Genomic DNA, 22,314 nt, shown 5'->3' with positions numbered 1-22,314 from the left:
CTTCCCAGAACAGTTTGTTTTAAAAGAATAAGAGCCGTTAGTAGATTAGATTCTGATTTTTGATGAGATTCTTTGGCACAGAAATAATGTCCTAGGCACAGACTGTTAGAGAAATAGGAATGTATGGGAACTTGAAATGTTCAAAAATATTAATTTGGTGGGTGCTTGAATTTGATCCCCAGCACCATGAAAGAGATAGAAAACATGCCAAAATGTCATGCAATCGTTGGAGGCATTTAAAGGCTTTGTTGTCTTTATTTACTTAATGTACATGGTCAAAAATCAATTTAAAAATCAAATATGCAGCCTAACTAACCAATCTGGAAACTAAGCTCTCTGTGATAGAATTAAATGTGTGTGTGTTTTTTTTTTAAATTTTAGAACTATCCATTTTATCTTTATATTTATAATAGTTTTGTTTGAATGTTATGTCCATGTGCTAAGAGGGTGCCTGGAGCCAGAGGAGTTCAGAAGATGTGTCTGACCTGCAGTTATGGGTGGTTTTGAACCACTGTGTAGTTTCTGGGAACTGAACCTCGGGTTCTTTGCAAAAGCAACAAGAGCTCCTAACTGCCGAACGGTCTCTCCTGCCTTTAAATGCATTTTAATTGTGGGTAACTGATTAATCGCTGTTAGAAATGAGTGTGGGGGTTTCAGGGAAATGATCACACAATTCAAAGCAAAATTGCCTCTGCGGGAGGGTGCTGAGCCTTCTGCCTGGTTGTGGAGAGAGCCAGACAAAGAAGCCCCAATGGGCGTTTATTCCTAAATGCACAGGGGATTCTGTTCCTTGATCTGGGCGCTGAGGGCTCAGCCTTCCTTTCTCATGTCGTCTGCAAAAACAAACCTAAAACCCTTTCAAGTGGTGCGATTGTTAAGTAAGGGATCATTTCTGAGCACAAGATGAAGCATTGAGCCCATTCTTGATTTTAGACGCATGTTAGTTTATGAGCCTGTCCAGAGTTCACAGTCCCCTGAGGTGACAGTCACTTGCTAGACACTGTAAACTCGAGAAAGCAGAGGCAGACTGTGCCTGGCTCTTGAAGCCCTTATTGCACATTTTTGAAAGCTTAAAGACAGAACATCTTACACATGTTTCCCATAAACACCACCATAAAAAGTCTTCTGGTTCGCCAGCAGCCGAAGTAGTTGCCGCAGGACACCAGCAGAAGGTGGCATTGGCATCAACACATAGATGTGACTATTAACCTCACCCACGTTCTTTCTGCCTGCTACCCTGTTCTCCTCCTGAACTACACCCCCCTGTGTCCTGTGCATGCTGAGCTCTGTTTAAAATTAGGGCGGGTTCTGTGTGTGGGAAATCAGCTCCCTTGCATAGACAGCATATGGCTCGGAGTACAGAGGATGCTGAGAAGTCATTACATGCCTGTATTCTCTTAATGGGGTGCTCAGCCAACAATAAGTCCTAGAACCTGCATCTGTGCTCACGTATAGTTCCCTTTAATAGTTTTCAACCCACTCTACCAAATATATATATAAATAAATAAAAGAAGAAAAGAAAAGGAGGGATGATGAAGGAAGGAAGGAAAGCAGAGGGGCAGAGGGTTGGGGAAGAATAAACCACTATGAAAGCTTTTTGAGCCTCCACAGGGAAAAAGCAGCACAAACCCACAGATCCAGAACTGTGGAGCAATAGACCTGTCTGTTTATGAGTGACAGATCCAATTATGTAACTGGGTAAACTAAGGAAATCTAGTGATTTTATTCGCAGTGGGAAAGCTATGCTTTTGAATCAGCCAAGAGGCTTTGACTCTGAAATAGGTTTATATAAATTGTTGGTTTATTTTCAGTTGTTATAAATTCAGTTCATTATCTTAGCATGTCAAAAATAGTGTTTCAGGGTCTGTGACGAGACTTTGCGGGGAACGGCACTTGCTCCCAGGTCTGACAACCTGAATGATATCCTAGGCACTCGGACTCCCACAGGTTGTCCTTTGACCCTCACGCATGTGGACCCACCCACATGTGCACACCCACACAATGTTAAAGAAATTAAAAATAGTGTTTGCATGTAAATAATATTTCCTCATTCTTTATTACTAACACTAGGTAGCTTAAAATGCTTTCTTATGATGGGAGCTATTCCATCAACATGCACATTAGATGGGGTACCTCTTTTATCTGCCACCCTGTAATTCCTCTGATTTAGCGGGGAAGGAAGGTGTACTGTAAGCAATGGGTCAGTTCTAGCTCTACTCCACATTTACCTTGCAAATTCTTCTCTTATTGGTTTACTTAAAATTTTATGCTCAGGAACTGTATTGTGTTTACAAAATAAAAAAATTAAAAATATTTCTATGTAAATTGAATATTTTAAAGGTTTTGTTATTTCGTGAAAAGTGTGTGCGCGCATGCACTTGTGCACCAAGGTGCTTGTGAGGAGGTCAGAGGACAATCTGATGAAGTCAGTTTTCTCCTTAAGGGTCCTGGGAATGGAACGCAGGTTCTTGGAAGCAGAGGCCTGTCTTAGGGTTTCTGTGGCTGCGACAAAACATCATTATCAAAAGCAAGTTGGGGAGGAAAGAGTCTATTTCATGTTACAAATCTCAGCCCACAGTCCACCACTGAAGGAATTCAGGGTAGGAACACAAGGCAGGAATTGAAGCAAGAGTTCCTAGAGGAGTGCTCCCTACTGCCTTGTCTCTCATAGCTTGCTCAGCCCACTTTATTCCACAGCCTAGGACCGCCTGCCAAGGGGTGGCACCACCCACAGTGCTCTGGGCCCTCACACATCATCACTAGTCAAGTCGCTGCCTCACAGACTTACCCACAGGCCAATCTGATGGGGACATTTCCTCAACTGGGAGTCCTTCTTCCCAGATGTGCCTAGGGTTGTGTAAAGTTGACAGTGATCTCACTCCTGAGCCATCTCACTGGCCCATAGATATTTTTTTTTAATTTTTTTTAGATAGAATTAGTGTAAAACTTTCCATCCGAGGGGCTGGAAAGATGGCTCAGTGGTTAGGAACACTGGCTACTCTTAGGCAGGACCTGGGCTCAGTTCCCAGTAATCACATGGTGGCTCACAACTCTCTGTAACCGCAGTTCTAGGGGATCCTTTTCTGGCCTCTTCGGGCACCAGGCACAAATGTAGCACACAGACATGCATGCAACCAAAACCACCATACACATAAAATAATTTCAAAAAATGTAAATGTCTACTCTAAAGGGAAAAGGCTGGAAAAATAAAATATTAATTCATAATTTGGATTCATAATTTAGCAAATTCCATAGATACTCAGCAAAGCACTTAGCAGATGTTTTCTGATTTTTTACTACTTGCACTTATATTAATACTGTCTAAATGCTTTTTCCTGAAATGTAAATTGTAATGAAGTCTGAAATAATAATTAATCCATTTCTCTATTTTTTCATTACTTATTGCAGGTGGGGTGGGTCGCATGTCACAGCACATGCGAATGGGGGTGGGGTGGGTCGCACATCACAGCAACATGTGTATGCAGGCCAGGAGACAGGAGCCATTTCTTTTTTCCTACCAAGCAGGTCTCAGGGATCAAATTTAGGGCACTTGCCCCAATGGCAAGCATTCTTATTGGCCCAAATCCTTTTCTTTTTCCTTTTCCTTTTTTCACCTCCCTTGTCTCTTTTTCATTTGACTACTGAGTACTGAACTCAGTTTTCCACCCAGGGCCTTGTGCATGATAAGGCAAACATTCTACCATTGGACCACATCCTATCCTGGTGCTTTACCTCTTATTTTTAGACAGGACCTCATTAAGTTGACCTGGAGAACCATAAGCTTGAACTTTTCCTGCCGCAGCTTCTCAAGCAGCAGGGAATAGCCACTTGCCTTAGTCAATGTGCCAGGCCTGGGGCACTTGACTAACTTGATAACAAACTAAACCCGAACTCAAGTTGAAAAACCAGCAACTTCATGGGACTGTCTTTTCCTTTGTCATCTGGTTAACCTGTTATTCAGTCCGGTTGGTTTGTGTTGTGTGTGATTCCCTAGGTGGTAATCCCAAGAGAACTGTGGGGGAATTATTATGTTTTTCAGCAGGCAGACAAAAGCTCTGAAATTCAGTCCCCCGGGAAACTTCACAGGGTGTTTTCTGCTTATGGTGCAAGAGTCTCAAAAGCAGGAGCAAGCTTCCCAGCTGGGACAGAGCCCCAGGGGCCTATTTGGCGCTTGTACCTGCCATGCCATAATTGACTCTGAGTACAGGGATTAAATTACAAGTTACTCTTACAAGGCATGCAAAAAAAAAAAAAAAAAAGCTTTCTGTTATTGCCACAAAGCAAGGTATTTTGTGTTCTTACCAAGTTTAAGACAGGTTGAACTGATTCACTGTCTGGAGAAAAACGTGTTATAATCAAGTGCAATATAGCCCTGTGCTTGGGGAGACAAAACTCAATTAATTGTGTATTTCCAGTCTAACAGCATCCTGTACCTCTATGTTGGAAGGTTTGATATTCACCAACATAGGTTAGTGTTATGAACTAGCTACGTGGTCTTCACCACTGAGCAGTAAGTGACCGGTAAACAGAAGAACATGAGTCGATATAAGGACAAAGAGAGCTATCAGCTTGGGTTAGATTTGTTTGAATTTGCTATTCAAATCCTTGAGTCTCTCTATACTTTAAAGACAGACTGTTTCTAAAATAGGTAATTTATGTAAAGGTGACATGTGTGAACCAAATCTTATACATCTAGACTGTGAATTAGACTCATTATTAAAAAAGCAATAATTTCTAGGCATGGTAGTCCATGCCAGCCCCCGGAGGCAGAGAGAGGAGGCTTACCACAAGTAATTGCAGGCTCGCTTTCCTGTATATTAAAAAAAAATAAAAAACATGGTTCAGGAATGTAGCTACATTAGAAAGGTGCTTGCCAAGTATATATGCATAAGGCCTAATGTTCTATTGCTAACACTTAAAACAAATGGTAGTATAGTATAGAGCAATGCCTGGTTATAAAAATTTTAAAATGTCATTATGTTTTCTGACCAGTCACCACAAGACATAAGAAAGCATATCATTGTCATTTAAAGTGATAATCAGAATTGTAATAATCCTTTATCAATAATGTTTAACTTAAACATTAAGGTTACTAATTTGAGGTGTTCTTAAGTATATAACCTGGAACTCACTCTGTAAATCAGGCTGGCCTTGAACTCAGAGAGGAACTCAGATTGCCTCTGCCTACCTATGCTGGGATTAGAAGCCTGGGTCACCACTGCCTGGTAGGAAAACATTCTTATATTCATACTACTTGAAATACAAAATCATTTGATATATATTTATTTCTTAAGTTGAAAAAAAAAAGCAAAAGGCTTCCATATATATTCCAAATTATGTATCACTTGAGGATCTTAATGGAAGACACAATGCTAATTAATTTACTGACACCCCGTGTGGTAGATGCCTTTTTATCCCTCCTCTCCTTTTAATAGGCAAAGAGGCCAAGCAGTGCCCCCTGGGGAAGCGTTAAAGAAATTGTGTAGCCTGAAACGGGGACCCAGGAGGTTGAAGCATGAAGTCTATATGATCTACAGTCTGAAGAAGAGGCCATTCCTCAGGTGTGAACATTCTGCTCACATGGTGGACTTGTGGAGGAAATGAGCTGTCTGTATTTCTGAGTCTCCTGCCAATGTCACCTGCCCGTCAGGCTGATGCCAGAGCCACAAACTTACTTTTAGAGGTAAAACTTCAATCCCTCAGATCTGAACTCACTCAGTAAGCTTCAGATGGTTTCTAACGGTGGATTAAAAACGGAACTTAATAACAATAAGTGCTGAAATCGACATGGAAAGATGAAACAGACTTGGCAGACAAGACTTTACCTTTGACCTATTTATGATTTTACACACACGTTCACACTCACACATTACGTGCAAACCTTTTTTAATGTTTCACTTTTTAAAAGTGTGTGTGTGTGGTGTATGGTGTGTGTGTGTGTGGTGTATGGTGTGTGTGTGTGGTGTATGGTGTGTATGTGTGGTATATGGTGTGTGTGTGGTGTATGGTGTATGTGTGTGGTGTGTGTGCATGTGGTGTATGGTGTGTGTGTGTGTGTGTGTGTGTGTGTGTGGTGTATGGTGTGTGTGTGTGGTGTATGGTGTGTGTGTGTGTGTGTGTTGCCTACAGAAGCTGTCTGGATCAGATCACCCTGAGGCTAGAGTTACAGTTGGTTGTGAGCAGATGGCCGTGGGTGCTGGGGACCAAAGTTGGGTCCTGTACAAGCTAGATTCACACTCTTGAGTCATCTCTCTGCCTCTTTTTGTGGTGTCTTTTTGGTAACTGAATACAGGGCCTCATGCAAACACTCTACTGCTGACATATAGTCCACGTCCACACCATTACTTTATTTTGATTTATTTTTACTGTGTATATATGGTGTGCATGTGTGGGCACACACAAATCATGACATGTATATGGAGGTCAAAGGGCAGATTTGTAGAGCTGGCTCTCTTCTTCTATCTTTATGTGGATTTTAAGGATTGGGTTTAGGTTGCCAGGCTTGCACAGCAAGCCACCGTATCTGCTAAGCAAGCTCCTGGTTAGACTTTTATTTTTCTGTCCTAACAGTTAGCTCTTATGGTAATCCAGAATCGCACTGTTTCAACCTTAGTATCTGTAGGCAGTACTCAGTACCGACGTGCTGCCTGAACATGACACTCCGCCTGGTCACAGACTGACTGATGTCTCTTGCAGGAGAATGGAACATGGGTAGCACGATATAAAAAATCGTCACTCATCCAAGCCTTTGTTAACATTCATTTAAGCACACAAGTTGTGATTTGAAGAGTGGAGAAATGAACTAGAAGTAGCTGGGTTGATGTCAGTTCAGTTATTTTGGTAAATGAATACATAGTACTATTTTTCCTTCCAAAACTAAAGACTTACCGTTAGGTCTCAGGAAGTGCCTATGTCCAGAAATGAGTCTTGACCCAGTCAAACTGTACTATAGAAGGATTTCTTGTGGTTAGATAAAAGCCAGTACCGCAGGAACTTGTGAAAGGGTTCCTAGCCACCAAAAGAAGTTATTTCCTTGCTTCTGGCAGAAGGGGCACACGGCTCTCCATTGACAAGCTCCTGTGTTTGTATATGAAAGCCCATGCTGGCTTCCAGGCTCCAGTTCCCTCCCCTAGTCACCCTCCTATAATCTGCATGGGTTTTCCTTGCCTGCTTCCCTTGCCCTGGCCATGGCCACTCTGTTTGTTTTTCTCTCTGCTCTGGACTCTTCCAGATACATCTGGATATTTTCTTTCTCTTCTCCACAATAAAAACCTCCCCCCAAACCATGGAGTGGACATTTGTTGGTTTCTTTACAGTGTTCCTCACACACACACTTGCCAGGGTAGTGTAGCTTAGAGTTTAAAAATCAGGTTATTTCAAGACCCAGCAAATCCACATTTGTCTAAGTTTCATCAAAATATAATTTGTTTCCTTAAAATTTACCCAAGGTTTCTAGCTTATTCTAGAGATGCTCCCAGGCTCCAGCTGCCTATCCCAGTACTCTCTCCCTCCACCCTCTCCCAACCTGATCTCACCTGTTCCCATACCCAACCTCTCATTCAGACACCACTTTGATGTCTGACAATGTTGGACACCCCGTCCAACAGCGATGTCTATTCTATTTCCCCTTCACAGTGAGATTCCTGCATCCCTGCCCCCTTGGGCTCTGCTTGTTACTTAGCCTCTCTGCGTCTGTGGATTGTAGCATGGTTATCCTTTACTTTACACTGAATATCCACTTATAAGTGAGTACATACCGTATTTGTCTCTCTTGGTCTGGGTTACCTTACTCAGTATGATCTTTTCTAGTTCCATCCATTTCCCTGCAAATTTCATGATGTCATTGGTTTTGCATCTGAGTAGTACTCCATTGTGTTAATGTACTACATTTTCTTTATCCGTTCTTCGCTTGATGGACATCTAGGTTGTTTCCTGGTTCTTTTATGACAAATAAAGTTGTCATAACAAAGATCAGCAGGTGCCCTTGCGGTGTGGTGGAGCATTCTTTGGGTATTATGTCCAGGAGTGGTATAGCTGGGTCTTGAGGTAGATCTATTCACAGTTTTCTGAGAAACGGCCATACTGATTCCCAAAGTGGCTGTCCAAGTTTGCACTCCCACCAGCAATGGAGGAGTGTTCCCCTTGCTTCACATTCTCCAGCATGAGCTGTCCCTTGTGTTTTTCATCTTAGCCATTCTGACAGGTGGAAGATGGACTTGCTGTTTTGATGTGCGTTTCCCTGATGGGCTAAGGATGTTGAAGATTTCTTTTAGTGATTCCCAATCATTTGAGATTCCTCTGTGGAGAATTCTTTGTTTAGATCTGTACACCATTTAAAATTGGATTGTTTGTTTATTGTGATGTTTAGTTTCTTGATTTCTGAATATATTTTGGAGATCAGTCCACTATCAGATGTGGGGTTGGTGACGATCTCTTCTTATTCTGTAGGCTGCTATTTTGTCTTATTGACAGCGTCCTTTGCCTTACAAATGCTTTTCAGTTTCATGAGGTCCCATTTGTTAATTACTGATCTTAGTGTCTGCTCAGTTGGTGTTCTATTCAAGAAGTTGTCTCCTTTGCCAGTGCACTCAAGGCTATTTCCCACTTCCTCTTCTATCAGGTTCAGAGTATCTGGTTTTATGTTGAGGTCTTTGGTCCACTTGTACTTGAGTTTTGTATAGGGTGATAGATATGGATATGGATCTATCTACATGCTTCTACATGCAGACATTCAGTGAGACCAGCACCATTTGTTGAAGATGCTTTCTTTCTTTTTTCATTGTATAATTTTGGCTTCTTTGTCCTTAGGTGTATAGATTTACTTCTGGGTCTTCAATTTGATTCCATTGATCAACCTGCTTTTATGCCAATACCATGTGGTTTTTATTACTATTGCTCTGTAGTAGAGCTTGAAATCAGGGATGATGATGCCTCTGAATGTTCTTTTTTTGTACTGGATTGCTGTAGCTATCCTGGAATTCTTTTTTTCCATATGAAGTTGAGTATTGTTCTTTCAAAGTCTTTAAAGAATTGTGTTGGAATTTTGATGGGGATTGTATTGCATCTGTAGATTGCTTTTGGTAAGAGGCCAAAATATATTACTTTTTAAAACCAAGAATAAATGCTAGAAGCTGCTTGACTACTAGCATTAGGTAGGATGAAACAACACCATTGAGTAGTTTTTTTTCCCATAAAAATTTCTGTATTGATTTAGTTGCACCCTTACAAGCTTCTCCTATCACTTTTGGGTTATGATAAATAAAACAACATCCTGAAACTGTTGACTATGAGTCAGGAAAGCACTTTTGTGTTTGGTTTATGTCGTAAGTTTCACATTTGAGATTTTGCATCAGTACACCACTGAAAAATAAGCTTTGCCAGGCCATTTCCAGCAGAATATTTATGGATAACTGAAGTGCCCCTCCCCATGCCAGAGCTGGGCATGCCATGCCAGCAGTAGAAAGATGAGGAGAAAATGGAAAGTTTGCAGCTTCCAGGAGAGAAACACACACACACTTTTTTAAAGAGCTGTCCATCCCCTTCTCTATTTTCCAGCCCCAGCCCCACTGTAATGGAAGAGAGCCACTTGTTAGAAATTGTCTTTGTGGCTCTTTCTGACTGACAGACTGTATATATTCATTCCTCTTTCTGGGTTCAAGTTGAATAACTCCTGAGATTTTAATTTTCCAAAGAAGAAGAAAACTGTTGAACTGCTTTCTGCTATTTCTAGAGCCAGGAATTGAGGTAAAAAATATCAGGAAGGCAATCAATGCCAAGTTGACTTTTTGTTTTGTAGGTTAATACTGGTGGAGAAGGAATATGTAGCCTATGTTTGCTCTCTCCTCTCTCTCTCTCTCTCTCTCTCTCTCTCTTTCCCTTTCTTCCTCCTCCTCCTCCTCCTCCTCCTCCTTCTTCTTCTTGTTTTAAAATGACCAAGATGTACCCAGTTTATTCTGAGACTGTGAGTTCTTGGGTATCAACCTCATTTCCCTCTGCTTATGTTCTTACAGAGATTTCAGACCAAATGAAAGGAGAGCCATCTAACTATTAATCATACTCTTACTGGAGTTGTTTGGGTCAGAGCCTGGGCTCTGGCAACCATAACAAGTTCAACCACTCACCCTCAATAGGTCAATTAAAGAGACAGAGTAGTACTAAATAAGCAGATTTAGTCAAGGAGGCCATAGTAGGAAGAAGAACAAAGAGGTTCAGTGACACCTCCAAGTGCATTTTCAGGTTCTTATGCCAGATTAGGTTTAAATAGAAGTGACAAGAGTCGTATGTGTAGCTAAACGGTCCTGATGAAGGCATGGTCCTGTCCATTGTTGTCTCAGGTCCAGTCTCTCCTACTAGGTGATCTGAGAGTTGTCAAAATGATGTGAATGTCTGATGGAGTCAGCCCCCCTTCTGGACGGTTCTAGGCTCTTCTTTTTCCTTTCTCACATGGAGACTTAGGGGGGAGATTCCAGTTTCTTGGGTTTATTGTTTTAATACTCCATAACCGATGGGAGAAGTGCAAGTGTCTGTTAGAGCATCCTCATTGTTGCCATGGCACTTCAAGTCTTTCTTCCAACTTCTACTTCTTTGTGAGGAGTAACTTGTACATTTCAGTAAGGCTGTCCTCCTCCTTCTCATTACTCTTATTATTGTTATTTACTTGGTGGTGCTGGAGATTTGATCCAAGGATCTCAGGCAGACTTAGCATACTCTTAGAAGTGTGCCACAGCTTCAACCCCAGGAATACCCTTCACACACAAAAGTTAATGTTTAAAAACGCGTTAGATGCTGTTGCTGCTGCCAATAGATATCTGTATAATGGGACTAAAGGCCATTAAAATACACAGTAAGAGTATTGCCTGGTTAGCATTCTTTTAATCATTGTTTTGCAGACCTTTCTAAAGCAGGAGATGCAGGCAATTAAGAGCCTAATTTTAAGACTTGGGCAAGATATTGTTTCATTAAGCTGTCTTTTGCCCCTCTGGGCCTTATTAAGTCCTGTATAAACAAGAGTGTCTCTTACCCTGGCTGATTTGGCTTCGGTACACACCTCTCAGGCAACTGTAGCCAGCCTTTTAGAGCTTGCTGGCGTGTCTTGAACAGCTTATCATTCACAGGTCAGGGATTATTTTTTCACACTTTTTTGCAATTCCACTTTATGATCAGAGGATCTGATACTCATGAAATCAAATGAAGGCAGATTAGAAGATAAACGTTCAGACTCAGACAATAGTGTTGGGTCTGCATGCATGGTTTTTAAAGCAGCACAGGGGGATTGTATGAACTGTGCACAAGAGGAAAGGAGCAGCATTTAGAAATATCTCTTCACCTCCTTCCCAAGGCTGTAATGGATCCCAGGTCTAGCACTGAACGCAGAAGAAAAGCTTCTCAAAGGTGTTTTAGATAACGTGTGCACAAGCCATACGCGTTGGCATTTTCTATTTGTCCTAACAGGGAGGAGGGTGGTACCATGTGGTAAAAATATGTTTCATTTGGCCTCACTGGGACTAAAGTCATGGCACATTTGTAAGTGTATGCTAAGTCTGCCTGAGACCCTTGGATTCAATTTCCAGTTCAATTTATTCTTGGGCTAATCTTAGTGGTATAAAGTTTTCTGCATATTCATGGGTAATGCCCATTACTGTTAATAAGAGGTAATCACATGTGTAGAAAAGAAAACATGCCCTTTAGAACTGAACTTGGACCTTGGGGATTAAAGTATGTCCCTCGCTAATAGATGATGAAAATTATAATCTTGTGTTTGGTCCCTGATGACCTGACATCATTGAATTTGGAATAGCAGAGCCAGGTTCATCTAGAGTTAATAAAGGGAAAAATATGTTTTGAAAAGATAAAAGTGTGTGTGTGTGTGTGTGTTTAGTCACTGTTCAAATTGTCACTGAACCCTGTACCTAGTTATATGAGGAAGTGAGTCTTAGAGCAATGTTTCTGGCAAAGAATATTTGTGATATGTTTATTCTTCTTTACTATTTTCAGCCAGTCAAGCTTTTCTTTATGTTTTAAAAGTTTTTGTTTTATTTTTACGTGTAAGTGTACATGTGTGTACTTGAGTGTGTGGTGTGTCTGTGCACCACATGCATGCAGAAGCTCATAGAGGTCAGAAGAGGGTGTTGGATTGTAGTTTAACAGGCAGTTGTGAGCCAAGATCAGATGGTGCTCCTAACTGCTAAGTCATCTCTCCAGCCCCTTTGATTTTCTTGACACAATAAAATTTAACTCATCTAATAAAACTAGCCTTAGCTGATGCATTAATATTTCAATTTGTTTCCATTTAATTTCCAGGGGAAGTTAATGAGGAAAACATTAATTTCGAGGAAAATACTTAAAAAGTGAGGAAAACCAACCTGGCTTATACTCACTTCCTGTGGAAAACGTGAAGAGGGGCTGGAGCGACGGCCCACTCCTTAAAGAGCACAGCTGCTCTTCCACAGGACCCTCATTCAATTTGCAACAACTGTAAGACTGTTCATAGTTCTCTAACTCCATTTCCAATGGATCTGAAGCCTTCTTCTGCCCTCTGTAGGCACCTGACATGCATATAGCATGCCATCTGTTAAGGCAAAACCCCCATACACGTAAATTTTTTTAGAGTTAAAAATAACTTTTAAAAACAAAATATGTGCATAGTTAACTTCTCTCCTATTTTTTTTTACCTTGACCTTGTCTTCTTCCTTTGGAAAGGGTAAGTGAGGAGTAAAGAGGAGAAGAGGTGAAGGTCCCCAATAGGCCATTAAGTGACATATCAAAAGGTCTTTGAACACTCAGAACATTTAACTATCTTTAGACTAGGAAGACAAATTTTGAAGCAGATAGATCTGAGCTGGGCATCTTGATCTTTTTAACTCTGTGCTTTCACATCTGCAAAACAAGAGCAATAATTCTGCTTTACGGGATGATCGAAAGCATCAAAGAAACAAATCACTTAGTGCAGGACACATCAATGACCAGGAATTTGAATAAACAGTAGCTTCATTGCTATCAATTATAGATAGTGGTTATCCATTTAAAATTTAAAATCCATTGAACAGAATGCTCCTGATTTCCCTCTGGAATTATTGATGACTTAACTGGGCATGCGGATGGGCAATTGCTACTCTTTAAGAGACTAGTCGATCTCTTGGTTTAATCTAAGCAATTGACTCAACAAACTTCCCTGATTGAGAGCTGTGTGTGCTTGTGTGTGTGTGCAGAGTGAGAGGGTGAAGAATGGGTCACCAGACCAGCATGCCAATGCAGGCATCACACTTGGCTTTGTGTTCCCTGCAGAGGAGCAGCTCTATGTGTGCTAGGCAGTTCTCAATGGTGTTCAAAGAGAACACAGGAAAGCTTTCATGGCATCCTTCCTATGGTAAACTAACTTGAAGACTGGGATGCTAAGGCTCTTGGTTTTACTATGAAGTGTCGTTTTGGAGCAAGGGACAACATCCTAGCTAGTTCACACCATTCAAATGAAATGAGAAAATAGGTCCTGCTTAGAGAAAAAAATGCTCTCCAAAATGAAATCATACATGCAGTCTCATAATAGGTACATACAGAAGGCAAGAGATGGAACACTTTTCCTGCGCCCGTGTCAGCTGAGGTGATGGAAGACACACCAGCCTGGAATAATGAAGGTAAGTGGTCAGGAGAGGCCTAGTCCTGTAGTTGGAAAGTCAAGTGAAGGGTGCTATCAGCTCTCCTTGTGTGTATATTTAGATTGTCTTGGGAATTCATATAGGCAGAAAACTTCGTCATGACATATGCAACTGAGCTGTGTCGATTAGATTAATGCAGGAAGTATAGTAAAATCCTGCCACTCATACCTACAAGAGAAGAAAGGGGAGTCCTGGGGCTCTCCACTGGAAGCTCTGAAGGCACAGACCAGTAATAACAGGCAGAGGCATTTGTTTCAGTCTGCAATGTTAGGAACTTGGACCCATATGTAAGCATTTGAAATTAGACCCAGGTACCCAGGTGTTATGGATGAACAAGGGACGGTTAGGAGCCATCAATTCTGTTCTATCACTAGTACCACCTAGTGGTGGCCAAGATGTGCGAGCATCTTTTTGAAAGACTGCTTTAAAAATATTTTAAAAAATTACAAATCGCATGAAAATTTACTGCTAAATGTATATAAGAGATTAGAGCTCACAGTAAAATGTTCCTCAGTTCTCTTTCCCTCTCAGCCCCACTGCTCTTTCTTATGACCAGTTATTCTGCTTTTCCGCTTCCGTCTCTCAATCCTCAATCTCTTGCTCCTCTACTTAGCTGGTAAAAACACAGATGGAAATATACTACGTACTGTTGGGTCTTTAACGTATTTTCTGCAAGACTAGAAAGATTGCTTAGTGGTTTAGAACACTTGTTGCTCTTGCAGAGGACCTGGGTTCCCAGCACCCACATGGTGGCTAACAACCATTTGTAGCTCTAGTTCTAGGAGATCAGACACCTTCTTCTGGCCTCCATGGGCATGTATTCAAAACACTTGGACACGGAGTGAAAAATCGAGAATCAAAGACAAGAGACTGGCATCTCACAAGTAAAAGGCTAGCTGGCATTATAGTACCCATGTAAAGGTCATTAGAGGTCCCTTTATTCAAGACTATGAACTTGGAGGACAAAAGGCCGTGAGAGCTTCTTGTCTAGTCTCAGCTCTAGATAAAGCAGAGGAGACAGGAAGGGCTGGGGAGGAGCAGAGAGCACCTATAAGATTTTCGGGCGGAAGCAGCCATTGCTAAAGTGTTTTGGATCCAGAATGCGCTATTTCTGGGAGTAGCTTTCCCACTGTGTCTTTGGGTTTGTCTCACACATTTTATGAGAAACTTGAGGGGGCGTCAAATTCTGGGTGGCCAACCTTCAGGGGTCTTCTCAGAGGGCCAATCAAGTTCCATCTGACCTAGAAAGCCTTTATGACAGAATATAGAAGATTATTTTTCTCTTCAGTGTTAGTGGCATGTATTAAAAACACTGGGTCTCTGGAGAGGACAGATATAAAGGAGTCCAAGTCAGCAGGCAAAGTATGCTTAGCGGGAGGGATTGACCAAATGACAGGCAAGCTCACAGCTGATGTTTTAAGGCGGTTTTTAGCCCTACCCCACCGGCCCACACTGTTAGTGGTGAGGGGATGGAAACATGGTTCCATACTTCAATCTTTAGTAGCCTGAGGAATCCCCCTACACTTCCAGGGACTTCAACTCAGGTTAACCTGGATTTGTGGCTTTGGTGCTGAACATGACTTTAGGACTCACCGGCATAATATGATCTTTCAGAGTGATAAAGAATTTGGAGGAGACTCTTAATGTTTCTAAAAGAACGTATTCTAAATGATCACATCAAACTTGACTCCCAATTAATAAAGCCATAACTTCGTTGCATGTTGAATTTTCAGAGTACAGACTCTTCAACAGCAGACACGATGAAGTTGAGAGTAAAAGGAGTTTGTGTTAAGGGACAAAGTAATACGGGACGAGAACACAACATGAATTCCTTCGAACTGGATGTTGTGGGCCATGTTCTTTGTCTTTAAAACATTTCAAAAGTTGTTGCTTTTGGTTGACAACTGTGCCTTCTGATGAAATCATGGCACAATGGTGACTCATCTCACATTGTGGTCACACAGTCTGCCTGACTGCAAACTAAAGGCCAGATTATCAAGAGGGAGTAGCCTTAGCGATTGTAAGGGAGGGCACAGCAAGCCCACCGAGTTAAAAGCCAGGACCACTCTATGTGTAAGAAAGACAAATGTATTGGGGGAGCCAGTTAACAGGTTTGCCTCCAAGAATAGAGGGTAGCCCTTGGTGGGAGACAGGAAGTGGATTTGATGTGGCAGTCAGGAGGGTGGGAGTCTTTGAGTTGATGTGGGATGTTCAGATGAATCAGTATCTAGATGCCCTTGCTTGAGGTAACTGACAATGGGGGTGGATAGTGGAGGTAGTGGCTTTCCTGGTAAACAGAAATCCGCCCGAGGAACGCTGGCTCTACTCTTCCGTTTGTCAGTAACCACCCTTCTGCTCAGCCTGCCAGAGTCCTTCTGTTCAGGGAATTGTTACTGGCACTGGCATTTTAGGGGGTGAGGGGGCTGCTTTGGACCAAACCATGATCGCTGACAGTGTTACAGGGGTGTGGGAGGACCCCTAAGACTTTTTCAGCAAATAGCCAGGAAAACACATTTCGAGCACTGCGGGGCCCTCTAGATGGCTAATTAGAAGTCTGTGCTCTTTGCAAGAAGGGACGAGTTTAAACTCAGTTGCCGTCTTATTTCCAGGACTTATATATCCATATTTTATGGCGGCAAGTGACTTATAAACATAGCTATGTCATAATTGCCTAGTGAGATGAGGAATCTGTCAGGGGAATGAATTTAATGCGGTTCTTGTGGGAAGTCAACTATTTTGATCACTGGATGTATAATGAGAGAGTATATTTAGAAGCCTAGAAAACTTGTGGCCCAAGATATATAAGTTTCTTCTACAAGAGAGTGGCATTGTCAAAATCCCTGTAGGAAATGACAATGTCTAACGCATCGTAAACACAACCGGCAAACATATTTCAAGAACAGGGACTTCACACCAACAAGGTGTGTACTCATAGTTTCTAAAATCATGAGGTCATTTTGGAATAAGAGTCTCTCTCTCTCTGCCCTCTCTTTCCTCTTTTAATTCCTCAGTGCTGAATTTCACATATCCTTAAGATACACAGTAATGGGGCTGGAGAGATGGCTCAGTGGTTAAGAGCATTGCCTGCTCTTCCAAAGATCCCGAGTTCAATTCCCAGCAACCACATGGTGGCTCACAACCATCTGTAAAGAGGTCTGGCGCCCTCTTCTGGCCTTCAGGCATACAGACAGAATATTGTATACATAATAAATAAATAAATTAAAAAAATACACAGTAATATCAAGAAATAGGAGTATGGTTTTCGGTAAAGTACTTAAATCAAATAAAATGGCTTGGGAGGTAACAGTGCTATCCTAAAGTCTACCTGAAGTTTGAACTTCATTTCCTATCTTCCCCACATCACAGTCTCGCTTTCCATTCCACAGCGACTTTGATGGTTTCCATTTGAAACACCAGCTAATTTCTTATTTGAGCATGAAGCCTACTTCTTTCAAAATCAAGATAATTTTTCTGGTTTATAAAGCAACAGAGACTCAATTTTTAAGATGTTGAAGGAGGGATACACAACCCCATGCTGGAAGCTTTGCTTAGGTTTCTTCTTTCTTTGAATCAGGTGGTTCCTGAAGTCTAAAAAGGCAAGCAGTGCATACTTCATCAGGCCTCAAACAAAGCATCAAGGACTGGCTTTCGTGAAAATTCTATCAGGGCAGGGGGTACTCTGTAGCCGCCAGACTGTTTTCGGGTGCATATCTGGTTTTCTCTTTGTTAGCTACAATATATTTTTCTTCAAACTTCATTTTATTGACTTCTCAGAAACCAAGTACATCTTGCTGTTTCTTCTTAATTGCCTTAGAGCCCTAAGAAGATGCAATACATACACAGATCACCAGTCTGGGAACAATGGTTTTGTCAGAGTGCTGAAAAGGTCTGCCAGGCAGCTGCAGCAATAGCTGGAGGATGGCAATGAGTGAAACAGAGTTTAAAGGTGGGGTGGAGTGAGGTGGGGTGGAGAGGGGGTGTGCAGGTTGAAGAGGAACTGTCCAAAGTCTGCCTCCACCCTTAGGGGCCTTCAATGGTGGGGTCTTAAAATAATAATATTTTTATTAATTCTTTGAGCCCTTCTCAACTCCTCCCATATTCACCCCATCTCCCTACCCATTCAATTTTGTGTACTTTAAGTTTTTTTTTTTACAATAAACTTATTATTAAAAAACCCTTGTAAATAAAGCCATCGACACCAAAAGTAAATGAACCCAAAGCATATACAATTTCATGAACTTATATACAGATTGACCAATGCCATTTGTTGAAGATGCTATCTTTCCTTTATTGTGTCTTTTGGGTCCCTTTGTCAATAAACAGGTGTCCATAAGAGGGCTTATATATGGGCCCTCAAATCAACGTCAATGATCTTTGTGTGTTTACGCTAGTACCATGCTGTTTTTGCCACTATGGCTCTGTAGTATAACTTGAAATCAGGGATGGTAATAACTTCCACAGTGTTTTTACTGTTGCGATTTATTTTGTCTATCTTGGGTCATTTGTGTTTTCTTATGAATTTTAATATTTTTTTTTCTGCTGATGCTGCTATAAGATGTGGAACAACCCAAGCACCAATAGGACTTATGGTAGGTATGTCAGAGCTGAACCATACCCAGGGTCCACAGCTTCCTCTGAGGTCACTGGGAGAGACAGAGTTGCCACTGAGCCAGTGTGTCCAATACAGAGTCAAATCAAGCCTACATCCTGGATCTTCAGCTTGCACTGAAGCCCCTGCAAGGTATGGAACTTCCCTATAAGTTATTGATATTTTAATTATTTTAACATATCCTTTTACTATAAATAGAGTTCTTTAAATTCTTACTAATTTGCAAATTATAATTTGTATCGTATTTAGATGTTTTTGAATTGCAATGAAAGCAGGTTGGTCACTTATGACCTTACCTTTATTGCTTAGAACTTCTGGTTAAACCAATGGATAGTTAATACATGTTCTGCCTTCAAGGAAATGTGAAGCTAAGTTGTCTTTGGTTAGATTTCCCCCACTTTTTAAACACACATAAGTGAAGTCCAAGCTCATTAAGGATAAAGCCAGCCAAAGTCCCAAACAATTTGTTTTTCTCTGAAAAGGGAAACACTTTCTGTGAATCATGTGTGGGAGAAGTCACCAGAGGGAAAACAGAGTGCTAACAAATTAATGAACCGAATGGCCAGGAAGCAAAATAACCTCAAAACAAGCAAGCAAGCAAACAAAAGGCTACCTTAAATCAAACGCTTGAAAGTGAACCAAACAATATATATGTCCCACATAACACGGTGTCCACAGAAGCCAGAAGAGACTGCTTGATCCTTGGAACTGGAATTAAAGGTGTTTGTCCATTGCCATTTGAGTGCTGGGCCCTCTGGAAGAGCAGGAAGTACTCTGAACCACTGAGCAGTCTTGCCAGCCCCACAGCAAATAGGATCTTAAGCAACCAGTTGAGAATAAACAAATGTACCATCAATCAAAGCAAGGGAGGGCTAGCATTAAGCAAGAACTCACAAACATCTACGTGAGGAGATAAATGTTTTGGATACGATGGGTCCATGCTGGTACCTGTCTCCATCCCAGGTAATAAGTGAGTTAATTCTTTTCTTTTTTTCTTTTTCTTTTTGAGACAGTGTTTCTCTGTAGCTTTGGAGCCTGTCCTGGAACTAGCTCTTATAGACCAGGCTGGCCTCGAACTCACAGAGATCCACCTGCCTCTGCCTCCCGAGTGCTGGGATTAAAGGCGTGTGCCACCACCTTGCTTAAATGAATCATTCTTGAGGTTTCAGTTTGGGGCACCATAACTGACGATGCAAGAAACATGTCTCAAATCCAAGGGACAAGACATAGTTTATTCTGGAGGCAAGTATGAGTGATCACGGCCCAGGAACAGTTTCAGGCTGCCCCAATTCCATGTTCAAACATGTTAGCAGTTTCAGGGCATTTTATAGTCAATGAACAAAGAAAATCAAGACTTCTGATGTCTTTCAAATATATTGGTGCAAACAGAAGATTGGCACATTATTCGAAGGCAGGGAAACCTCTGTTGTAAGCCTTGATGCTCTCCTGGGACATCCTTAGCTTTTGGGTTGGTGCTAGACAGTCATCTATTAATGTATCCCAAACAGTTTCATGTGATAGTCGTGAGGATATCAAGAAGTCACACACAGCTGGGCAGTGGTGGCACACGCCTGTAATCCCAGCACACAGGAGGCAGAAGCAGGTGAATCTCTCTGAGTTCGAGGCCAGCCTGTTCTACAGGGTGAACTCGAGGAAGGACAGTCAAAGTTACACAGAGAAATCCTGTCTCGAAAAACCAAAAGAAGTCACACACAGAGGAGAACAACGAATATTCACGGGGCCAAGATGGCCCAAAGGTAATTTGCATTTAGGCCCTAAGCTTATAGCATTCAAATCTCTCCTCAGTTACCGGACTTCTCATCAGCCTGTTGTAAGGTAGGTGTGTCTCCTCTCGGGGAATTTTCAACTATAAACACTTGAAGCACGTTGTATCATTATTGCATGTTCTATCATTATTTATTTTCTGTTGTTTATCATTACATTCCAATGGTCATTTTTTTAACCTCAGAATACCAGCACATTTTACATGTGCTGCTTGAATGAATGAATGAACAAATGAATGAATGCACATATGAATGGACTGTAGCGAATACCCCCAGGGTAATGCTTCCTAAGCTACAATGTGGTAAGAATCACCTAATGTGCTTATTAAAGGGCAGATGCTTTGACCTTACTTTCTGAAAGTCAGCAAAGTGAAGCCCATGGATCTACATTTTCAGAAGCATTCCAGATAATTCTGATGACTTGGGGAAAGCTTCCTTTAGAATACAAAATAAGTAATTTGAGAAAAAAAAAAGCAAAGAACATTTGTTCCTGAGTGGCGCACATTGAAGAAAGTGCTTGTTCCCTCAAGGGATCCCTGGAAGCGGTTGTTCTCTGCAGTCTAGAGAATAAATAGATACTAGCCTCATTGGAGGAAACCCCAGTGAAACGAAGCTTCGTGCTCTCATTCAAGGGCTTCATTGTTTCTTTTTCAGGTCAATTGAATCATTGTTTTGCCAAAATAGTCACTGTTTGGCCAAGCCCGTTACCCCTGCCTCCATTAAAATGATGCATTTGTCAAATTTCTCTTTGGATGTTCCGTGAGTATTTTTAGCAGATTTAAGCCTGTCTTCCCTTGTTCCCTGAAGGAGGAACAAGTACAAGTTCCCGCCAACTCATCGGAGAGGCATTGCTCAAGAGCAGCTCCTGGGGAGCCAGATACAAGGAGTGAGAACGTGGGATAATTTCCAGCCCCTCCCCGCCCCTCTGCTCTGTCTCATTTTCACCACCCACCTTGCCAAATGCTTGTGTTATCTTTAGCAGGTGCTTTCCAGGCTGTTTAGATAATTTCCCTTACAAGAGCAATAAATCCCAAAGAATTCCTGGCTTCTACTCAGAGCAAAGGAACCACCCTGGACAAAGAAGAGCCTTTGACAGTTATAGTCTTAAAAGGTTTTCAGAGAGCGGTAAAAAGAGATCATGCTGTGGTTGTGAAGGTGGAAACTTCAGGTACCACATTTGTCTTAGTGAGAGTTTCTATTGCTGTGAACAGACAGCATGACCACAGCAATTCCTAATAAGGAAATTATTTAATTGGGGCTGGCTTACAGTTTCAGACATTTAGTCCATTGTCATCGAGGCAGGAAGCATGGCACATAAGCAGACACGGTGCCGGAGAAGAAGCCAAGAGTTCTTCATCTGAAATGGCAGGCCACAGGAAGAGAGAATGACACTGGGCCTGGCTTGAGCTTCTGAAACCTCAAAGTCACCTATTCCAACAAACCCACGCCCCCTAATAGTGCCATTTTCTATGGGCCTTTTGGGACCATTTTTATTCAAACTACCACGACATCTCTACCTGCTGCAGAGATCTAATCCCTGCCCTCTTTCACCCCAGAGACCCAAGAACTCCAACTGTAGCTACTCGGATATGCTTGGACTTATCTTGGGTCCTCATTCCTGTGATTTAACGTTTCCCCCACCTCACTCAATTCTGAATGTTGCACTTTCCTGACACCTCTCTTGGTCCTAAAAAAAAAAAAAAAAAAAAAAAAAAAACCTTCCTAAGCATTTCATACAGGGTAGTTTGATCATCTCCACCTTCTACTCCTCTTTTAATCCCTCCTGGATCCACCCCCCACTTCTTTACCCACAACTTTATGTCCTTCATTGTGTGTGTGTGTGTGTGTTCATATAACCCATATAAGTCTAATTTGTGCTGTCAGGTGTGAGGTTACGGACTGGAGCATGGTCAACCTCCCAGAGGTCACACCCTTAAAGAAAATTAACTCTTCCTCCCCCGGAAGTCATATAGTATCCAGTGCACCTCAGTTAGGGATGAGGCTTCATGAGTCCCCTTCCCCACCTCCTTGCTAGAATGGGGACTGCCTTGATTTTGTGCAGGCGACCATAGTTGCTACAAATCTATGAGTGCTGTGGTCCTGTCAGGTTGAGGCCACTGCTCCACTCTTGTCCTTGACCGCTGGACCCCAGAGTCTTCCTACCTGCTGGAGGAAGACTCCCCCACCTCTGGGGGAGGGGTGGTCAACGGTGGCTGAGCTCTCTCTTCGCTCTTTGACCAACTGTGAGTTTTCTACCACTGCCTACTTA

The sequence above is a fragment of the Alexandromys fortis genome, unplaced genomic scaffold, assembly GCF_014885135.2.
Source record: "Alexandromys fortis isolate MF-2015 unplaced genomic scaffold, M_Fortis_MF-2015_v1.1 scaffold_7, whole genome shotgun sequence".
Lineage (NCBI taxonomy): Eukaryota > Metazoa > Chordata > Mammalia > Rodentia > Cricetidae > Alexandromys > Alexandromys fortis.
The sequence above is the reverse complement of the archived record's forward strand: the minus strand, read 5'-3'. Positions refer to the sequence as shown.